The sequence below is a fragment of the Harpia harpyja genome, chromosome 8, assembly GCF_026419915.1.
Source record: "Harpia harpyja isolate bHarHar1 chromosome 8, bHarHar1 primary haplotype, whole genome shotgun sequence".
NCBI lineage: Eukaryota > Metazoa > Chordata > Aves > Accipitriformes > Accipitridae > Harpia > Harpia harpyja.
In genome coordinates, this window is record NC_068947.1 from 31170386 (window position 1) to 31190755 (window position 20370).

The window sequence follows — 20370 nt, forward strand, 5'->3', positions numbered from 1 at the left end:
TAAAGGGGGAAAAAAAATAAAAATCACAGAAGAGAAATCTTTATTCCTGATGTAGTCTGTAGACTATTATAGCTAATGTATATGTGATCTTGAGGCTTCAGTCTTCTCAGAAATTGCAAATAATGCCATTTTTTTAATATTTAGATGGTGGTATAAGCCAAGTAGAACAGACTTGTTCACTGTCTTTCACTTGTCATAGCCTAGATTCAGAATTGTTTCAAATAAAAAAAGAAAACAGTTTTGGCACACATTCAAGGCACGAGTTAATGTGTATCTGCCAATAAAGGCATCACAATGTTACTCAGTTTTGGTAGGTATTTAGGAATTGAGAAGGCCACCAATTTAAGGAAGGCTGAAACCTGGGTGAGTATGACTCTATATAAACATACTGGATTATTTCTGTCTTTGTACATGTGGTTTTTAAACTGTCTGTGAAATCCTGTGAGAGAGGCATAAACACTTTGAAATCTTTATTGCAATCCTGTTGAGATTCAGGTATATGTCGAAGTTCAGATCATTCAAGTTATACCTTGAGTCATCAAATTAAAGTGATTATTTTGAAATGTAAGTGTGCGCTATATGTCATCAGTTTTCACTGATCCCTACTTCACTGACTGCTGAGAGACTCTTGTTACAATATCCCCAGTCTCTGGAGTTATTGTTTTAACCACTGTAGCTGGTGGCAGGTCATGCATGAACTGTATGTGAGATAGTAGAAGACTTAAAAATAATACAACTGTGTTTCATTGTCAGAGGTATTTTAAAGCAGGATCATAGAACATGAAACCTGAGATCTGAAACCCTAGCCAAAGTTTTTGCAATAGCAACATGCATCTGACACCAGATTATTTTACTGTTTTCATAGCTTTGAAATTTAACTGACTGAATTCCTGAGTTAAATGGTTTAGCAGTCTAAAGCAGGCACTCCTGTTCCACTTCAACAGTGCTTTGTCTTTCCTTGGGCCATACTGTGGCTGTGATTGCAGGAAGGTCTTCATCAAAGAAAAAAAATGTAAATAACATGTACATTGCTTGTTTACTTAATTTTAGAGATTCTGCTGGGTTTACATTCACTGGTTTTAAAAAGCACGTGGCTTGACGTGTATCAAAGGCATCCTTTGGAGGATGATAGCAAAACTACCTGATTTCCCTTGGTTTTGAGACGCTTTTTAGTATGATTTTTGGTTCTAAATCAAGTTTTAAAGTGACTTTCAGAGAACAGATATTTTAAGCCTTTTAACCATTTTTTCTAATGTCAGCATTTCTGGACTGAAGAAGATGGGCAGGTCTGTAGCAGCCCACTTGCATGCTAGGGAAATGAGTCGTTGCTGACAGCCTGTTGTCAACAGTGAGTCCTGTTCACCTGTTCCCAACTGCTGCTGAAAACTGTTGAGTTGCCTGGATACTGCAGCCCTGCCCATGGGAGCCGGGACAGCCGCATGTGATCGGGTTTTACTTGTGCTATCTGTAATGGTGTTGAAAACTTCTCTTTCCACACTAAGCCAAGCTGTTTTCATCACCAGAAAAAGGACAGTTGTCCTTTGCTGACAACAGGGTTTTGGATTATTATCTAACTGTAGGTGGCCTCAAATTGTGCCATTATAGACAAACTGCTGCTTCTTACAGGTTTAAAATGGTTGAGTCTGCTGTTTTAGTGAAAGAATCAGTAATTGTTTTACTTTGCTTATTAAATTGTCAGTCACCAATAATGTGCACTTGCAACTTTTGAATGATTTATGAAGATATATTTATTGGTTTTATGTATCTGTTAAGTGTGTTCATGCTTATGCATTCAGATGATAAACAGTGTTAACTGTGGTTCATTCCCCCCCCCCCCTTTTTTTCCCCTCCATGGGCACCTGGCACAAAAGCAGTGGGATTGATAATCTTCTGATCTGTCCATATTTATGTGTAAAGACAGAAGAAAAACTCTTTAAGTGCAATTCAGTTGGGGCATACAGTGATTCAGAGCATAGTGTGGCCCATCTTGAATGCAATCATTTTGTCCTTTGTTTTTTTGAGTGATATTTTGTGAGTTGCTGAAGTCCCTAAGCTCTTTTTGATCAAGTAGCAGTTAACACCTTTCCAAAACGTGATGAATTTAGGTACCAGCCCATCCAAAGCATTTAAGTATGCTTTTAAATCCATGCCTATTCAGACCATGTATGTACAATCAAGGGCAGATATTTTTGTGCTGATACATGTCCTTAGAAAAATTGCTCTGTGCCAGTGAAACTGTGAAGAACTGTGATTTGGGAAGTTACTTAAAAAACATCATTAACGTACAGAATGTGCTTTTAGAATTTTTTTGCCTTTAATTCAGAAAGTCTTTATTCCAGAAGACATTTAGGAAGAAATAGGAGTTTGTGTTTGAAGGCACAATTTAGGATTGATATTACTTATTCTATTTCATTCTTCTTTTAATGCATTAATCCATGGTGTGCTTTGTGTGTGTTACTTTTTTCAGTAGGAGCTTCCTCAGAATGAAAAAATAATGCTAATGCTAGCAGCAAAATTGTTCTTCCCCTGTGTATGTGGCAAATTCTGATGTAGTATTTGTATGTTTTATGGTTAAATCATTAAAAATAGATGTTCTAGTCCTACAACAATTACAAAGAATTGTATTCAGAAGAGTAAAACGTCTTTCTTTTGATTTTGTGTATTAGAATATTTTTATTGAAACTGAACAAGCGTTGGCATTATAGAAATATGTCAATGCTCAGATTTTCTTGGGAGGATTTTAGAAAGGGAAGTAGGCTTGAAATAGTTTGATCTTTCATGAAACTACTTTCATATTTGAAAGCCAGAAGTTTTAAAATAAAAGCACAGTTTTTCACAATGTACGAATTGACACAATTGAACCTATGTGGTGGAGTTTTCCAGTGGGAATATCAGGAGACACATTTGCAATTGCGACTGTAGCTAGGATTTCAGTTGCAAGCACTGGGGTGCCACATGTAAGCAAGTGAAAGAGCACGAGGGTCCTCGCACTGACTCAGGCTGCCTCTGATCTAGCCTGAGTCAGTGGCAGCCCCCAGAGATAGCAGCTGTAGCCCCAGGTGTTAAATATGTGACAGCAGCTTGATCTATCGACCACTCTAAGAGGGGGCTTTGGCCTAAATGAAAATTCATGAAAAATTGATGAAGTCCCTAGATTATTTTTTTCCCTTTTCCTTTTCCAGTGCTGTGCCAATGCAGTGAGGAGAGATTAAATGAGGTGTTGAACGCTTTAGTGGCAAGGAGGTTGTGGTTCAAAGGTCAGGGGTCAAGGGAGGGGAAGAAAGACCAATTTTCTACCTTACTTTCCTTTAAAAGAAAACATGCGGCTTTTCAGATTAGCTGGGATTTGCTGCCATTTTAATATAAGAATAAAGCTTAGGAATATTCACAAATAAGATTCTTTTCTGCATGGGTTGGCAAAGGGTGGGAGTGTGTGGGTTGTTGCTAATAGAAAACAGTGGAAGACTGAGTCATAATTCAACTGGAGAACCAGAAATAGATTGAATGTTGTAATGGCAGTATAAATTTGGGCTTCCATCTTTCTGAGTCTGTGCTTGAACTGAAGTCATTTGGAGAAAGAAGAGGTCTTGCATTATTTATATGTCACAGATTGCTTGAATAGTAGGCTTTGGAACACTCTCCAAACATAATGATCCTGTTTATGGTAGATCCAAAACTGAATTATGTTTTTATCTGTAACAAGAGAGGTTATAGTAGTATGCTGAGTTTAGTGTGAAGAGTCACAGGTGTATTCCAAAGCAAGCATAAGCCAGATCTTAAACACGGGAGATAGTAATTTTACCAATAAACCAGATATGTTTTAATATTCAGTGAATAAAGGCTGGGAGGTATGAAATATATGCTATGCAATCATCTGTGTATCATGATGCTAATGACTGTTTGCTGGAGCATGTGCAAAAGGCTGCAATATGTTCATAATAATGGAGTTAATAATAATTTCATTTGAGGTATTCAGCATAAAGACCACCTGTAAAATAGGATTAAAAAAAGAGCGCAATGTATGTGACTGTAAAATGGGTGGATGATTTTTTTCATCTAACTTCTGTTCAACATATGAGTTAAATATAAAAATTGTTATGAAATCCGTTACTGGTAATTTCAAAGTCTGATTTGCTTTGGGGTTACCCTCATGTGGAGAGTACATCCTGTTCATTTACTTACACCCCTCTCACTCTCATCCTTCTAAACAGAGTGTGAAAAGCTTCCTGTCTGAGCTGGCAGTCTTTTGCTCTCATCAAGACAGAAGTAATTATTGTAGAAATTGAAATGCTGGAGACTGTGGTCCTGTGGATGAGCTATATCAGGACATTGAAAAGCATTGTGCTTTTTCTTATTCTACGTTTCTCTAAGAAGAAATATAACAAACCATGCCTATTATCACAGCACACTTAATGAAAATAAAATTCCCCTCGTAGAAGAAAATAAATAAAATTGTGTCTGATTAGATAATCTGGGGAAAAAGCAAATTTCATAAGATGCGGAGGAGCGCTTCAAACCTCTGTACTTCTGCAGCTTGCAGTAAGCAATTTCTGTGGATTAGGATGAAACCATTGGGAATACCATTGTTAGAAACCATTACATAATACAGCATTTCTGTATAGGACGTAATTTAATTCTTACAGTTACTATTAGAAATTAAAGAGGTTAATAAATACCAATGAGTAAAGCCGTATCAGATAAATCAAGACCTGACTGATGTCTCATCACAAAGTTTCCTTTTGAGCCAAGAAAGTAGTTCTGTTTATTTACTTCATTAGTTTAGCTTTTAGCTGAGAATGTGTTTCTACTGCTTCTGAATTCACCTGGGATAAGAAACCTAGATATTTGAGAGGGTGTGGTTTTTGTACCAGTAGCCAGAGTGAACTAGAATTTTCATGATAGAGGTGCTCTTCATCAGGATAAGCTAAACTGTATCTCCTGTCATTAACACATTTCTCACAAACTGTTTAAGATTGTGCTTCAGCATTGATGCCTTCAACATGGACAAAACCAGTACTTCCCGTCATCATCCACTAGGATTTAGACCGATAACTGCATTGTTACATCTTTATTTCTTATCCTTTGAGCTCCACCTGGACATGCAGATTTAAATGTTTAGTTCAAGGCTAAAAATGCTAATGACTCCTCACATTTAAGAGCTATCACACTGATGGTAGATCCAAAGGTATTTAACATGATTTCAGTCATAATATCAAACTATACAGTGCCTGCAGGTTTCTCCAGACCTTGTTCTTGTTCTCCATTTTCTTTTTCTTGCTCTTTTCATACTGTGGTCATCTTATAATAGATTTTTTTGGTAGGTGTTCACAGCACAATGAGCTCTAAAGAAAGACATGCAGGTTCACACAAAACAAGCATGCTTGGGTACCAGAAGAGTGTTTGCTGTGAGCACTTAAGCTCAGCTGGTTATGTGTACCAAGAAAGGTACACCAGCCTGGCAAAAAGTTTCCTTAACAGCTGGAAGTTGGTTCCATTATGTGAACTAATTTCTTCAGAACAGGTTAGTGTGTCTTTGCAATGTGCTCTCATGCACTGTGTAGTCATAAAGTCTGCTAGCATTCCCAGCATTTCTGTAGTAGAAATAGTTTCTCACATCCAGAAATGGTTAGAGAAGCTTTCTGTAGGATCTCTAATTTATTTCTGGAATTCTTATGCCCAGGATCTACACTTTTTTCCCCACCTAACAGAAGTTTCAGTGTCACATTTTTAGAAGCTATTTGCAGTGTGCTCAATCTGATTCTGCTTCTAATAATTTATTGCACATTTTCTCATTTGATTTTTATTGGCTTCCTTCTTCCCCTTGCCTTTGATTGTATTTTATTTTTTTAAATCAAATCCTACTGTTTATGTAACTTTGAATGCTCTACCTGAGAAAATGTTGACAGCTAAGGAACTACTGATGACTTACAGAAACCTTGAAAGAGATCAGCTATTGGCTGATCTGTTAGTGTGCGTGTCGTCATGTACTGATTTTTTTTGGTTGACATTTCTCTGATTTTTAGTTCATCTGGGAAATGAAGGAGAAAAAGATAATGCTGCATTTTTACAACTCTGTTCCTTTTGCTCAGAAGCCTATAAGCACTATTTGAATGTTAATTGAAATATTAGCTATTGTTGACATATGCTTCAGTCATGTACTATTCTGCGATGTCAGATAGGCTGAAAAAAAAGGTACTTATTTGAAGCCCTACTTCAGACCATTCCTTTGCAAATGTTGCATGATCTCAATTCTAACAAAGTTCATTACTATGGTAATTAACAGTAATTATTAGGGTGAAATTGGTGGATGTTTTATATATACACATATATATATACACGTGTATATAGTTTTTCTATTCTTAATCATTATATTTGTTTGAGAACGCCAGAACCTTATCCTTCTTCCTTATTTCTTTTTTTTTTTCCTGTCTTTGTTCAGATTGTTCTTCCCCCTGTTCCTGTTCTTAGAGGACTAAAATTTAATCATGGCTTTGGTGATACTTCCACTTCAAATGCTCCCACAGATGTTATATTTTGAATAAGTTTCTAATTTTTAATATTTGGAATTTATGTGGGAAATGAAGTGGTGGTTTTGTTCTAGTCCTCTTGCTTGAATTTCTCAAGTGGCACTGATGTGAATGTATACTGATACTTTGGAAATTGCTTCATCGTGTTAGAGGAGGGAGGCATACACAGTCACTTTCTGCTGTCTCATAGATCTGTCTGCCACTGTACAAAGGGATGTAGAGATGTAAAGAATTGGGAGCCCTGGATCACTGAGTCCCCTGTATTCTACACAGCTGTATTTTGTAATTCTATTCAGAAACATTTCAAGCTGCGCTTTGAAAAGCAGTTTGATTGCTTTCCCCTTTGTCCTTGAGCTCACTCTGTTCCCTGTTCTGTTGGAAGACTGACTTGGAACTTAGGTCTTCCAGTGGTAAGAAAAACAGTTCTAGTATTTCCAATGTAAACATAAACATGCTTTATTTATGCTTCTGCTTGTGATCTGATTTTCCTTTAGTTTAGTTGTTTTCTCTCCTTTGTATTCCTAGGCCACAGTGGTATCACTTATCTCTACTATTGCTAAGTTAAAGAAGAAAAGCTCATGGGTTCTCTTGGAAAATACTTGCTTGATCCTAGTAGTCATTCTTCACCTGTTCTAGTCTGCATACATTTTCTGAGACATGGGTGGGTAGATTGCGTATAATGTTTCAAGACTTGCATGCTGTGCATTATGAACTAATGTTAATAACTACCTTCACTGTTCTCTTACCTACCAGTCCTGTGATCATGTTTAACTCTTTTAAGCATTTGGTAGCTCATAGTCATTCTATAGTAATCTGATGCAGATCTTTCTCTTCCTCTGTAATTTGTAACAGATGAGCTTCTACTTTACTGTAAACTTCCCTGTGATCAGTTTGAAAGCATATGACCTTGCACTTTCTAATTTTCCACTTCATCTAGTGTCTCCTACACTAGTCTTCAATGTCATCCAGTTCTTCCTGTTGAATGTGATCCTCCTGTTGGGTCCTGCTGGGCTTGTTGCCTAATCTTGTATGCCAAAGTAGAAGGTGGCCTTGGCATTCAAATTTGGCAATTTTTTAATCCACCTGCATCTTGCTGGAGGACTTTGCTTCTACCAATTGGACTTGAACTTGCCTCTTGCAAGTTATGCAAAATCATTTGATGAAATAAATGGGAAAGAAACAAGTTTCTGTCAGCCTATGAACAGAATACCAGCCCAGCAAGGTTAAACCATGTGAACATTGTTTGTGGGAAGGAAATAATTTCACTGATTCTTATTCAGCTTCAGTTACAATCTCAAAATACCAATCCATACATGAGAATCTGAGGAAAAATATCCCTGGCTTGAGCAGATAAGGCGAGTAGCAGTCTTGCAAAAGAATTTACATTGGTTAATCTTTTGAATTATTTTTTAGATCATAGTGTATCCAAGAAGTTCCCCATCTGCTGTATACATGTACACACACAAGTATAATTTAGAAGAACGTAGCTGTGGAAAAAGAACAAAAGAATTCATTGCAACTCTCTGACTTCAACTTTTGGAAGTAATTATTCAGTGCTATATGTAGTGCACTTGGTGACTGACAATATTATAAACGCCTAAACCTGACAGATAATAGGATGATCACTTTGTCTTTTAGCAGAGATGGATATTAAATGGAACTTTAGGTGCAGGAACTTTAGAATGTAAAAGTTCCTGTGTTTTGTCCAGAAGAGCACCACTGAGGTAGTTATAAAAAACTTCTTAGTTTTTATTTTATATGGAAGAAAGAAGTTAGTAATGATGAAAGAAATAAAAGAAATCAGTGTTCTCAGGACAGCTTTCAATTTATTTCCATGGAAAATGCAAATTCTTCACAGGTTTTACATGCACATACAGCCTTTGGAATACTCATATTATCAGCTGTTAGTATGAATACACATTTTGGTTGCAGTGTGGTCACACGGTGGTTTTGAGAATGATACATTTTTATTGTTTCTTAGTTTTGAAAGCTGGGACTATGATCTCAGTTTTCAGGAGACCTTTCCTCTTTTACATCGGTGGCAGCGGCATAATGGCCTACTGGGTCACACCAGTTGGTCCATCTAGCACAATGGTCTATCTTGGATAGTGACAGATGCTGTTTAGGACAACACATGAGCTTAAACACTTTGAGTGACTCATTCCCCTCATGGATTCTGGGGAAGTACAATTGTTTTTCTTGGTTGGAATCTGAAAAAGGCACAGGTAGTGGAAAACCTGTAGTAGTTGAAAGCAGCTGGTATGAGTGAAACACTGTCACCTTAGTCATTGAGATACTTGTTATCTTTACTGCAAGATTGTCTTTATGAAAGAGATGTGTACAGAGAGTTAAGAGTTTCCTTTCTCTGCACCTCTTTTCTCTTGAAGTATAGAATATTTAGAGTGTTTTTAAGTTAAGTTGATAGCAAAGCCCATATGAGAGCACAGTTTGGGTAAAAATTAGAAGTTACTGAAATAAACTGGTGTCGTGGTTTAACCCCAGCCAGCAACTAAACACCACGCAGCTGCTCACTCACTCCCCCCCAACCAGTGGGATGGGGGAGAAAATCGGGAAAAGAAGCAAAACCCGTGGGTTGAGATAAGAACGGTTTAATAGAACAGAAAAAGAAGAAACTAATAATGATAATGATAACACTAATAAAATGACAACAGCAATAATGAAAGGATTGGAATGTACAAATGATGCGCAGTGCAATTGCTCACCACCCGCCGACCAACACCCCGCCAGTCCCCGAGCGGCGAATCCCTGCCCCCACTTCCCCGTTCCTATACTAGATGGGACATCACATGGTATGGAATACACCGTTGGCCAGTTTGGGTCAGGTGCCCTGGCTGTGTCCTGTGCCAACTTCTTGTGCCCCTCCAGCTTTTCTCGCTGGCTGGGCATGAGAAGCTGAAAAATCCTTGACATTAGTCTAAACACTACTGAGCAACAACTGAAAACATCAGTGTTATCAACATTCTTCGCATACTGAACTCAAAACATAGCACTGTACCAGCTACTAGGAAGACAGTTAACTCTATCCCAGCTGAAACCAGGACAACTGGAAAGTTAAATGAACCTTTTCAAGGTATGTCAGGATGGCTTTTTCTTCTAGCAAAGCATCTTGGTTACTAAAGAGTAAATGGCAAAAGAATTTAACTTGAAATTATTTTTTGAAAGTATTTCCTTTTGTGTTCAATCTACGCTGTTTCTGTCTTCTCATTTTTATATATTTCTTTTATATTTCAAATTTAGGATCAGCACCTAGAAATCATGTCTTCCTCAAGTAGTCTAATTCTTGGGTTGATTAAATTATGTTCACTCTTTCGATTGTTGGAAGGGGAGATAAGTAGCCTGCAGTTTGGACACTCAGCTGGGAAACGTGATTTAAGTCACTCTAGATGCTAAAGATACATGTGTTAGAGCCCCTATTCATTCAATTAGCACATATACAATTCTTATTCTCCTGGACAAGCAACTTAATTTCCTGATTCAAACCTGTAAATTCCACTCATAGAGTTGCATGCCTAAAAGTCAGTGGTGGGAATACTAAACATCAGTCATGTTTTCTTTGAGATTCAGAGCCATCTGTTCGAACTCATGTATCTTGTTGATTGCAGAACCAGGAGCAGAAGCCAAATATTTTGATTGGTGGTATCTTAAGAGTATGAAGGATATTCTTCATTTTATTTGCCTCCCTCTGCCTACTCTAAAAAACAGGTGACACTCATTGTGCTTTTGTTCAGATTGTGTTCCCATTTGAGCAACATCTGATTCTGAATGTATTAGTTCCTGTAAATTTTGGACTTTTAACAGATGTTATATGTATTACATAAACTTTGATTCTGTAAATCTTACTGAAAGATGTGGAAACACCCCACCCTCCGGGAGCACTTCATATAAATAAACTTTTCAGAAAGTGGGCCATAGGGAAAGAAATTGCAGAAATCCAAACAAAAAAGTTTCCTTTGTCTCTAAGAAATTGACATCTTACAAAACCAAAGCAAAAGCAAACCAACCAACCAAAAAACACCCACCCCCCACCCCCAAAAAAAGCAGGAAAAAAGAAAACCAAGAAAAAAAATGGGTGGTGGTGGTACAGTTTGATCTGCAAATTGTTGTAGAATTACTTCTTTCCCTACCAGTGTCATTAGTCTAAATATCTCCACTGAAGCCCATGCTTTCACATTTGTTGTGAAATTGGAAATGGGGAGTTTGGGACAGAGCCCTGGATTTTATCTGGATTTTCTTATCAAATAACTTGGTCAAATTTGTAAGGACTTGTATTCACTTGCTAGAATAAAAGCTTGCCTTTGACTATTCTTTATATAATTCACTTGCTAATTTTGCCATTCATCAAAATATTTTGACTCGTTATCATAAATACACTGTGCATATGTGCAGATCTAGGTTTATATGTCACTTTTCTCATTATACACTTGCATACTGAACAAATGAGAACTTGGTTTCTGTCTTATCATACCCCTTTCCCAGTTGTTTTATTCCAGTGCTGCAGATGTGCTTAAAGATAGTTTAATAATACTAATTTTCGTCTCTTGGAAAGAATTTCACTTTTGCAGAATGCTTCATTATGAGGAATGGATGTAAAAAGTGGAAGTTAAGAGCTATGAGAAAGGAACAGTTTTGTATCAGCATGACATCAAGTCCCTATGAGTGACATGCAGAACTGGTGAACAAACAGGATATAGTGTGCAATGTATTTATTAAAATCACATTTATTTGCTAAAGTTATGCGAATATGAACTCTCAAGCTATAATGAAATATTGGGAATATTGTTTAGGATCTGTACAGTGTACAGTTATTTAACTATCATATATATTTTATATATATTATAATTTTTATATATATAAATATATGTGTATATGTGTGAAATACATATACACTATAAACATATCTTTTTAAAAGTAGGCTCTATCATTGATGCACATTAAAATTCTTAAGTGATGGATACTGTTGGGGTTTTAGTGTCATCTGTCACTGTGCTTCAAAGAAGCTTCTTTGTCAGGCACACAGTGTGCACATTACAACTGGGGTATGAAATGTATGTATTTCCATCCATTCTCACTGTATACTAAAGCCAGTCTATGACGTTGTGTACTCTTTTTGATCTCTTTCCATTAGTCCAATACATATGCAAATAATTACAGAAGAAATACTAAGTTGATAATTTTTTCTGATTTTTAGTAGTCCTCTCTTCAGCCTTCACGCCTCTGCTGTGATACCTATCAGATATTTGTAAAAAAACTTTTTTTTTTTCTTTTTCTAACCAAGTAGACTAAAAACAACCATAGGAACTCAAGGGGCAGTGTTAGTAAGGATCTCTACTTGTCTCCATATGTAGCATCAGCTGCGGGGAATATGTGTACATTAATGCCAGCCATTTTTTCCATCACCTATCCCAAACTCCTTAGTTGAGGTGACCTCTGAAGTGCCTGCTACAGTGAGTGATGGAGTTATTGAAATCCAGCGACACCGTGACCCTGACCTCCTTGTGGCCTTGGTTTCACTCATCCATCTTCCTAGCCCCACAGGCTGTGATGTGCTGTGTGGAGACAGGATTAAACAAGTGTGAATAAACAAGTTCAAAGCTTTCTGTCATGGCTGCCAACACAGAACATCAGGAAAATGAGACATTAATAACTCAGTGCTGGGGAGGTGTGTTGTTTTGCCATAGGAACACCTGGGGAAAGTACCACTTTCTATGTTACAAGTTTTCTGCATGCCAGGAAAAGTTTGCTTAAGACTTGTGTGAAGGGTGCAAGATTTGGCTTGCCATTCTTCTTAGTCATGAAGCTGGCAGCAGTCAGACCAGAAGTAGAATACATCATCCAGAAAGGTGCTGAAAAACCTGCTATGAAAGCCGCACCCTTTGCTTGTATCGTGTGTTATTTGGGCTATGAATCATCAGAAGTGATTGGAGGGGTTTTTTTGTGGTTTTAACCTAATCTATTTATAAGAAAAAACAGTCTGAGGTGTGTTGCAAAGATTATTCTCTTAAGGAAAATCTTACAAGAGCAGTTTTGTACTTTGTCATAAACAAAACTTTTTTGTTATAATATGATTTCAGGTTGAATCTGTTTCTGTGGGTAAGATGCTGAAATAAGATACACTTTTCTGGTTGTGACAGGGTTTAGGTAGTGTCTGTCTTCTCTTTGTCAAGACACTCTCTTTACCCTGTGGCACTTTCTGATCAGTTGACTAGTTGGTGATTAAATACATTTATTTAGTTCAGTGGGTCAGAGATGTTGTAGTGGGTAGAAAATTACTGATGGATTATCAGTTTCATCACCTCTGACACCTGGCCTTAGCATAGTTCATCATCTGAGAATTCATAACACATTTGCCTGAGCAATAATATGCTCAGCTACCTGTGTGATTACGGATCTAGGTACTGGGAATGTTGTGTTCAGGATTGATAGGACAGATGTCAAAGAAATTAGAAGCGCATCATCTTTTTTGGTGATAAAAACATTCATTAGTACCAACTACTAAAGAGTGTGCTAGGGTCAGTAGCAAGCTTAGTAAGTTACAAAGCTGTAATTCACTGATACTTGTCCTTTCCTGGAGTGTTTCAAGAAATAAAAGTGCTTTTCAGAATTGGAGGAGCTTTGGCTTTAGAGTAAGTGAACACTTATGAGGCAGAAAATATGTAATGATTTTTTAAGTCTAAAACTAGCAAATTCATACTGAAACAGGTATCTTTTTAGAGGCCTCTTAATTTCATTCCTGTTACACAGTAAATATTATGGACTGACAGCCTATCTAAGGTTAGTTTTTTTCCTAGATTCCAATCCTGAAATTACTGTGCGCAAGCCCAGTTGGAGATGGTGCACTACTGTACTTCTAGGTTACAAAAATCGGAGACTTCTTATGTTGAAATTTGTGACAAAACGGAAGGATGCCTGAGAGATCTACTGAACGAAGAGGAAGGACCATTTTAGACACCTGAACATTGTCAAGGTTAGCAAAGTAACAGTGGCTGTCATGGTGGGAAGTTATTCCTCCAAAAATTCCTCTAATATTTGAGATCCATCTCCTCAGTGGTTTCTGTTGTTCCTATAATTTTTATTTGTATCTTAACAAACTAAATAGATTTCCACTCTTCCTCATGGGACTACTATTCTACTGGTTTGTCTACTTGATCACTGAACAGAAGGTCCATCAAATATCTCTGACTTCAAAGAGGTTCAGGGAGCACTCATGCCTTCTGTATTCTGATCTTTAGAATATGAGTTGCTATTTTATTCTACTTCTCCACACTTACTTGTAGCATTATCTATCCTCATAGCATCTTCCCACCATATTTCTACAAATCCTTTTCAAGTATGGGGCATTGGGTGTTAAATATAAAGCTAGTTTGAAATTGCATAGGTATTCAATAACCAGATATCCAACAGTTCTTTTATCAATTAATTCTTTTCTTGAAGGAAAGTTTTGCTACAACGTGGGAATGGCTAGTCAAACAAACTCCTGCGCTTTAGCCTGTGATTTTACTGAATAATTCTTGTGTTTCTCATCTGAGTTATGCACTTCACAAAGTTACTTGATTTTTCTACTAGGTGTGCTACCTGTTGTGTACAAGTAATAAGGGAGGAGGAAGATGAGGAGAGAAAGAATGGTAAATGACTGGGATGAAAAAGAAAGGGCAAGGATTTGTTAAGAAAAATACTTTTTGTTCTTCAGCAATTAAGGCCCGATGGTAAGATTTTTCTTTTTTCTGGCTTTATTGGAGCATCTTTTTTTTTTTTTTTTTTTTTGTCATTTCAGAGAGAAAAATAACTGCAGTTGTTATTTCCTCCTGATGGCATATCTTTATTTCCAGTAAACACTCAAAATATAAAACAAACTTAGAGGCCCCGGATAAGAGGGACATACCCTCCCCTGTTATTGAAATAACTTAATGTGTGGAGCTATATTGGAATATAGCAGTTATAGAACATCTGCTATATTCTTCTTGTTTGTTGTGTATCATAGTTCACTGGAGAGACACTTGCAGTGTAGTTGTGTTTATTTACCTTAATTTAAGGATGCTGCTGTCCTGTAACTTTGAGTTTACTAGCTTTCCCTGAACATTAAGTGATACTTAAATGTCACTTTATAGGGTTTGAATAGTTATCTCTTCCTTAAGGCATATTTTGTAGTCTTGATAATGAAAGGATAAGAGGTATAGTTTTTCAGAATGTGTTGTGATGTGCAGTGATCTACCATAGTGGAACTGGACATCAACTTTAGCCAAAGTTACTGCTGCTGAAGTAGAACCCAGTGACAGAGTAGGCGTTTAACAGCTGCGCAAAGGGGTGTAATATGAGTGTGCTATCCTACTGTTGGCATCTCAAATAAAGGATTTGAAAATGGTATATTCAAAATGCCATAGCTGACTTGCAGAGAAATGTCATTAAAACATCTGAAAAGTTTATAGGACACCTTACGTTCACTTATTTATAGATTTGTGAGTTGTTGGCACTCCTATCCTAAGGTCTTCATTTTACCAATCTTGTGTGTACCTACAAAGACTAATCTTGGCGTCAGAAAGTGGCATACAAAACCCAGTCCTTCCAACAGATGCTTGATTTAAAGCAGGTGAAAATGTGCAAGTGATTTAAATCTTAATTTCACTAAGAGCTTTATTAGAGGCAATAAAAACATTATTTATAAATAATAGAAATAGCACCAGCTTCTTAGCCCAAATATCAGATATACAGCATGTACTATAAAAGAAGTATAAAGGGAATAATGGACATGATTTATTCAGAAACAAGTCAAACAAATGTCAGTTCCAAATGGCTGTATATTTAGGAAAATTATGAAAATTAACAGGGGAAAAAAAATAAATGCCCAAAGAACGAGTGTCAAACGTGGGGGCTTTTTTGTTTGTTTTTCTTTTTCTTTCGTCTCATGGCACTCCTATGTTTCCTATGTTGTGAGTGACTTGTGAAGCAAATTTATCTAATACTGTTTTGGGCTGTTGACCTCAAAGATGCAATTGAGCATACTGATGTATGTAGTAGTGAAGTGAAATCCAACATTGGTGAAGAAATTTCAAGTTTGTTTATTGTCATTATTATTAATTTTGCAAAGTGGTCCAGACAACACAGCCAGAATGGGGTTTCACTGTATGTGGCTTTGAGCAAGTCTGACTTTTTAATCTATAACCCACTGGACTTCATGAAAGATGATGTGAGGGAGTTTTTAGAGAAGTGTTACTTTCATAATTTAAAGTGTAATGAAGCTTCTATGTTGGCATTGTACCAGCTATTAACAAATGTTTTTATAGAAGCAAAATTGTTTGTTTTACTTCTGTAGTGGGCTAATAGTCATGTTTAAGGTTAAAGAAGTCATAACCCTTAATTCTTACAGTTTTTAATCTAGTGGGTTTTATTTCTGAGAGGCTTAAAACCCAATTTCTTTTCCTTTCCACTCTTTAGGTCTTTCAATACCTAATTCCTATCCGTCTTTTAAATCATAAACAACTTCAGGATCCATTTAATATAGCAGTTCCATAGAGACATCCTTTAATTCCAAATAGTTTACAAGTATGACACTTGAAACCTTTAATGTCATGTGCACCCAAAGGGGAAAGATGCTTTGAGAGGAGGTAAAATGATTGATTTTTCTTTTTCTTTTTTTTTTCCAGAGGATTAAACTACAGTTTTATTACTAGTACTAAAATAAGTCAGACCCAAACCTTACAGTCAGTGCTTGTATCAGTTAACCAATGAACGGATCTTGTTCAAGTTCTTAAGTTCTTTCATGGGTTCAAAATGCTGTCACAATGAAAATGAAGCTGAGTTAAAGCTTTGTAGAAGCAGACTGCGGGAACAAAATTTATTCTTTTTATTCAGTTTGTAATGTCCGTTTTATAAAGTATTTGCTAGTATAGATTTTTATTTCTTCCTTTTAGGTATTATTCCTTCCACATTTTGATTAGAATGGATGAGAAAGTGCTGTGGTTTCAGTTCTTTCTTCTGCTACAGACTTTTAGGTATTACCACCCCTATTTTACAAATTGTGAGCCAATACTTCTTTATCTCAAAAGAGTTTATGAGGCTATATTGCTGATGTGAAATGCTAAGATAATGCTAGTACGGTAGGTAGCTGTGAGACATTCTGCTCCTGTTGGTATAAGAGCACTGTTCACCCATTGGATATGATCAGTGTTTAACAACACATGCAGCTTTGTACACAAGTTGTTCTTTTAGCCCAGAGAGACTTCACGTGCATATGGCTGCTTATTTTCTTACATGTCTGCAAAAGTACCTTAGTTTCAACTGCCTACTTGATTTTTCTTTTGATAAATGTTTTGAATATATTGAGAAGGGAAAAATGATAAGAAGGCATTAATCTAGAGGGGATTATCTCAAAGTGTGGAAGAATATATGCAGTACTTGAAATGACTTTTAACCCAAGTTTGATATTTGACTTGCTTTAGAGTTGATAATATCCTTTTGAGATCTCTGTTTTATAATCAACCTCATTAATTCTTCTGACTTCTCTTATTTCTCTTTATTGACACATAAGATGTATTATTTTAGAAAATGAATTCCAGTTCTTTGTCACAATTCCCCGTTACAAAAATGAAGTAAGGTTAAACTACACATACGCTTATAATATGACAATAGTTCCGCTCTTTCACTGGGGGAAGCATGCAGGAATTATCAAGTTAGACCCTAGAATTTGCATCAATTGTTGTGATGTCAAAGCTGCCATATTAATATTCTTAGTTTTCCATTTCAGTGGTTAAGTATAATACAGATCAATCTAATGAGGTTTTAGGTACACTAAGTACTTCTTGCTTTTACAGCTGTATGGTCTTGAGTTAAAAATAAGCTTTTTAAAACATATAGTCATAACTGATAAAAACTTGTAGGTTTAAAATAAAAGGGGAATTTAATCAGGAAGGAAATTAAGTACATAAGTTTTACTTGATTTTTCTTAAAACCGAACACACTATCTTTGTACTGAGAAGTAGTGTTTAAATCTTTATAAATTTATAGAGTTTGTTTTGACCAAGTTTTTGGGTGGCCTTAGGTGAGTGTAAGAATGAAAACTGTTGTTACAAAAGAGAATTATCTTTAACGGTTATTGGGGTAGATGATGCTCATTGCTTTAATATCCAGGTGTGTTAATGTATTTTTCCCACCTAAATACTGAGAGGAAAAACAAGAAAGCTTCCTAAAAATGAATGCAGTGCTTAGATTGTTAGATTCAGAGCTGCAAAAACAAAGCCTTCTCAAATTCATGACGGGAGTGTGAAGATTTTTTATATTCTATTCTAACCCAAGGCTTTGTTCAGTGTACTGTGTTTTGCTAATATTACAAGCATTAAAGCATATTAAAAAAAAAATAAATTCTTGTGATCTCTTATCCTGATAGCACAACGGTCTGGTAAAATGATGTCACCAACCATGTCTGATGGATTTAAAGTTGAATATTGGTGGCTTGTATTTCCTTTTTCCTAACTTTTCTCCATTTCACTGGTCCTCGGGCTGGTATAAGCCTGCGTTGCTTGCATTCTATATATGCAACATAGACAAATGTGGATGCTTCTGTGGTGGTTGCCAGCCAGAAGCCACAGGAAATTGTGTGCACAGAAATGGTGGGGGTTTTTTAGTATAATTAAATCTGAAGAGGAATCAGCAACAGAGAATCAAGCCCTGTCTCCTAAACGTAAACTATGAGCAGTTTGATGAATAAACTGGCCTTTCTAACTTACTAGTTTTTAAGAAATTTAACCACTCCATTTCCTTATGGGTCCCTGTGGAGATGCTTTTTAACAAAAGAAATTGTGGGTTTTAGACAATACATGAGTATCGATTATAATTTTTTTTTACTTTTTTTTCCCTCTCTGTTTTCTTTAGAGCTTTAACAGGGTTCTAGTGTAGAAGATAATTATTTTGCTGCTACACATTTTTACTAGGGAATAAGATACTATTGGTTTATTTTAAGCTATCTGAGATTTTTAAAGACTCTTTCTTAAACTTCATTTCAGTAAGAGGCAGGTATGTAAAGATAAACCAGAAGTTATTTTGACTTCTTGTGGCATGTATGTTTGAAAACTAATACAGTGTGATTTCTAACAAACCCCCACTTCTTTCAGTAGCATCTTTGAAATGAACTGGCCTAGGAACTTTGGACTATCTCTCACAAATTTACTTTTGGGTGAAGATCCAGTTAAATAAAACTGAGAAGTGCATGGAAGCAGGAAGGAGGGTGATTTGTGCTGCTTTTCCATTTTTGCCTGTTTCTGACTTTTGGTTGGCATGTATGTTTGAGAGGCACTCATGGCTCCTGTCATGCCAGGTCTAGGTTGATCATAGAAATATCAAGTCCTGACTTGTTTGCTGGGGTGCTTAAGTATGCTTGGGTGTCAAATCTTAGGTTGCAAGCCACCATTTGAATAGTCTAGGTTAGCAGAAGCAAAAGCAGGGCAGACTGATTTGTTATGTAACAATGTAGATCTGTTCTTCTCTTAAATCGGGTATGGCAGAGGCATTTACTTGTGCAATGTGCTTGTTTTGGACAATGTAAAGTGAAGTATTCGTTATGTCTGGGAGGGGTGTTTTTTATATATATAAATCTCATTTACATATATATTTACGTAGATAAAGGGTGGCCTGTCAAACATTAATTCTGCTTTATTATAGTGGTGTGTAATTACATAACCACGTACATAATTTTCTGATGGGCCACAGTCTGAGTCAGTGCCTAAAATAGATGGTGCTTAGTTATTTTTTTGCACCTTGCTTGTTCAGTGTTTTGCTCACACTTCACTTGCTGTGTATTGCTGAAGTCTTAATTTAAGTGGGGTGGTATTTTTTCCTCTGTAAAGTTTTTAGTGCCTATCTTGAGTACAAGAAGTAGCACTAGACATATTTTGCAGACATAGAACAAAGACAGAGCTAGCTTGTGACTTAAGCAATACTGGCCAAGTAGGCCGTGCCAAACATAGAGCTTGGGTCTTTCAGACCTGCAGGAGTATTCTTTACCCTTCTATGACTCTCATGTGACTTCTGGCTTGTCCAGGGAATGGAAGAAATGTGGCTTGATAGTGGTGTGTAATTACATAACCACATACATAATTTTCTGATAGACCACAGTCTCAGTCAGTGCCCAAAACAGATGGTGCTTAGTTATTTTTTTGTACCTTGCTCTGAGTTTAAATCACCTACCTGCCCAAAAGATAAACCCACATTTTCTAGGAAAGTGGATTGCTTGTATCAAGCTAAAACTGAAGAGGAACAGTGTAATTTGAACAGATTACTAATTCTGTCACGGTTCCGACTTGTTCTGTCAAATTCTCAGACTAGCAGTCTGAGCCAGAGGACAGGTCAGTACATTTTCATTCATTTGAAAGGGGCATTGCAACAGATGCTTGAAGACTAAAGGTCCTGTAGGAAATAAGTAGATGGTCACCACTTGGTGAGACTGTATCATAGTACAATTATACAAAGAAATAATACAAGTAGTAATAAACTAGTTCCTTTCTATAATAATCTACTTAGCATAGGTTTCTTTCTCTTTTTGAGCAAAATTTTCTGTAAGAAAGAAATAAAATCTAAACTGATGACTCCATAGCTTTCTAGAGTGTAGGCTAATGAATATTTTTTTTCTATAGCATGTAAGTATGAGCTGAAGTACTTTGTTAAACCATGGTCTCCCTGTACGTGCACTTTTCTCCTGTTATGTGCCTTTCACCTACCTCTTTAAGTACAAGCAGTAGTAAACTATCTGTTATTTGTATCTGCATTTACGTTTTCATACACACAGCAGTGAACACTGCTAAGTTATCCATGGATTTCACCAGAGAATCCAATGCAT

General features: G+C 36.5%; 1 protein-coding gene across 17 annotated transcripts in view; it reads left to right on the plus strand.

Annotated features, from left to right (window-relative positions):
• The window catches only part of ROBO2 (roundabout guidance receptor 2), a 959254-nt gene that overhangs the window by 532235 nt on the left and 406649 nt on the right, over window positions 1-20370 (plus strand). The gene's annotated exons all lie outside the window — the stretch shown is intronic.